This window comes from Chiloscyllium plagiosum, chromosome 36, assembly GCF_004010195.1.
Source record: "Chiloscyllium plagiosum isolate BGI_BamShark_2017 chromosome 36, ASM401019v2, whole genome shotgun sequence".
In the NCBI taxonomy this organism is placed as follows: Eukaryota; Metazoa; Chordata; class Chondrichthyes; order Orectolobiformes; family Hemiscylliidae; genus Chiloscyllium; species Chiloscyllium plagiosum.
The window spans coordinates 13,146,067-13,149,587 of NC_057745.1; positions in this window are offsets into that span (position 1 = coordinate 13,146,067).

Below are 3,521 nucleotides of genomic sequence, written 5' to 3' on the forward strand. Positions count from 1 at the left end.
GTTTTGATCATCCAAAACATTTACTGTTAATCATAAAATATTTACTAGGATGATGAACTGTAATTATGTAGTAAGGTTTGAAAAATAGTTGTTTTTCCTCACTGGAGCAAATAAGATTAAGAGACATGTAATAAGTCCTTTCAAAATTATGAATAGTCTGAATTACCATGAGATAAACAAAGAGGGTATGTTGAAATGTTTTTCAAATGTTTGAGTATTATTAAAACATAGAAGACTACATCAGAACTAATCATCTAGGCAGACTACAGCAGAACATAACAGCAGGGAAGTAGATGGGTATTTGGTCAAGAAAATAGGGGCTAATAGTAGATTTAAAATGCCCCAGCTGCAGCGGGCTCACTGTTTGTGATTGTTTCGAAGCATGTCCACATATACTAAAATGTTCAAGCAATTGGTTACGCCTAGAGAATAGCTGCTAACTGTGTGCATATGACTAGAAATACATTTTATTTAATGGCTGTAATGAATCTGTGTTTAAAATGACTTTTTTTTATCCTGTTCTGTCAAACAAAATTACATCACCACACCACATGTCCTGTTGCCATTTTCAAAAGTGATTTTGTTATTGAAAGTTATGCTTTTTGTTCCTCAGTGCCTCGTCATTCCGAAATGTAATTTAATGATGGCAGAAAGGAACGGCTGGTCTGAGCAGCAAACAAAAGCAATTCATTTCAGGTCCTCCTGATGTCTCAATCAGTACATTTACTTATCAGTGTGGAACTAAGCTACACCCACAAAGGACATTCCAGATCTCAGCACTGTACTGGCACCAGACAAAGCCATAAATAATGTCTAATATGATTACAACTGCACTTTCTGTCCTGCCCATGTGACACAACTCACAGCCTCATCAAATTGACAAGTAATCAAGTGTTGTCCTGCTTGGTCTCCCCTACCTAGTGCCCTTTGTAACTGTTATCTCATCCATAACACTGCTGCCATCTCGGACTCTCACCAAGTCCCATTCATTCATCCATTATTTCTGTGCTGTTTACGAATGCCTCATGTTCAATTTCCAACACAGCCTCACCTCCTCCATGACTCTGCAACCATGAGCCTTACAGCCCAGGGGTCGGTTAGCAGGGTTGATTGGATGGCTGACTTTGTGACGTGGAGTTGATGCCAACAGCAGGGTTGAGTTCCTGTACCAGATGAGATTACCGTGAAGGTCCTCGCTTCTCAACCCTTACTTACAACCACCACCAGTTGTCTCTGTCAGTAATGAGAGAGGAGCCCTAGGGTCTGCTTGGACTATAGCAACTTTACCTTTGCAGCCCTTCTAGAACTCCCCGTTCTTCCAACTTTGCACTCCTGTGGCCATCAGTTAACTTGGCCCTGCTATTGCTTTCAGCTGCCTGGACCTGAAGCTCAGAACTGCTGTCCTTTAAACTCTGCACATTTCTCTTCCTTTAACCCTTTCATTAAAATGTATCTGTTCAACCAATCTTTCCATCAGTTACGAGGGACAGGAGAAGCCCATTTAGCCTGAGTCACCATTCAGTGAGATGCAGAGCTGTGCACACTATCCATCCAAATGCTTACACCTCAAATCTCATAATTCCCTCAGCTAAGAAGAATCTATCAATCTCCATGACAAAAAAATGAACAATTGATTCAACATTGATTGCTGTTTGTGTAAAGGAGTTCCAAACATCTGTCACCATTTGGTGTAGAATTTAATTTCACTCCTGAAAAGTCTTGCCTTAATATCTGGACTGTACCTTCTCGTAGTCCAAGACCTTCCAACCAGTGGGAATTGTTTAGGTCAGGAGAAAGTATCAGTTCCCCTTAGTACTTGGAAACTTGGATTAAGTCACTGCTTAACCTTCTCAATTCCAGGGAACACAATTTCAGCTTGGTTACTGGCTTAACCCTTGGAATCAAATCATAATCTAAAATAATGCCTTTATTTGATCATTTTTGTTTGATAATATTTTTGTAAATGTCTTGGGATTTTTTTTTCCACTAAAAGTGCCTCTTAACTACAAGCTGTCATTTACCTAATGAAGTTTGTTGGGAGGTACCTGTGTTTTGCGGTTGTCAGGACATGATTAATGTTGCCTGTGGGTGCCTCTTATCAATGTGTTCAGACACTCATCAGCTTCTGCATAAAGAGTGCACTCACAAAGATTACTCCAGCTAATGGAGCCAGAGGCTACTCAAAGGATGACAAATTAAAGAAAAAGAAACAAATAACATTTTTAAAAATACATTTTAAGGCAGAGCGCAAACTTCAGTTGCCCAAATAAAAATGAAAGTAATTTGGTGTAAAATAGACTTGCATTTATATAGCATGACTTGATGAAATGCTGAAGTGCATTATAGCCAATGAAGTACTTTTGAAGTGTAGTCATTGTTGTAATGTTAGAAATGCAGCTGCCAATTTGTGCACAGGCAGCTCCCCAAGCAACAGTGTGGCAATAACCAGATAATTTGTTCTTTGATGTTGATTGAGGAATGAATATTGGCTAGGGTGTCAGCAATAACACTCCTGCTCTTCTTCAAAATGTATGTAACATGGTCTCATGGCACTGTTTGATTTGGGCCTTAGTTTAGCATCTCATCTAAAAGATAGCGCCTCCACTAGTGTGGGATTCCCTCAGTAGAACACTGGAGACTTGCCTCAATTTCTGTGCTCAATCCTGGAGGGGGCCTAGAACTCTAAACCTCCTAATTCTAAGAGACTGAGCCACAGAAGGATTCTAACAAGCATCTTGAACATTCAGGTGGATTCATGTTCAATTAAACCAATAATTTCTGTTGATAAGGAACAAAATATGCTTGTATACCAAAAAGTTGGAAGTTGAATTAATTGTATGTTTATTTGAATACTGATCAGTTTTGTTTTTACTGCCAGAGTTTAAAATTAAAATTTGGTTTTGATATCAATGAAATATCGGAACATATGTGTAAGTAAATAAGCCCTCAAATTTACAACACAAGATCAGAATTCAAACTGAACACTTGTTTAGCTTGTGATGTCCTTGTGAACTGTATTGTACCATTTCTTAAATCAAGTGGTCCATTTTAAAAACAAAAGTTGGGTATGAAATTAAATTTTCAGAGATTTATATATAAGGGTGCCACAAATGAGTTATAACATGAAATAAACTAGATGGAATGAATACAGGGCCTTAGGCAGACATTCCGAATATGAAAGGGTAATTACGAATGAAAAGAGCAAGGCAGCTGAAGACTGAGCAAGCGGGGAATTCTGAATTGAATTGTCCATTGATTTCATCCTTTCTTCAGTGAGCAAAATTATTTTATGTAATATGAAAACAACACAAGTGTGAAAGTGAATGGATTCCTACTGTACAGAGTCAGAAGCTTTGATCTATCCACCTCAGTGAAAATACAGGAGTAATTCCCAGAAAGAAACCTTTATTCCAGCATATCATTATAGAACAACTGGTCTCCTCATCCCTTTCGATCTGAAACAGATTAACCCTACCACAAGCTCCTGTCTGTTGGGATATATCACTTGGCAGATTGGAATT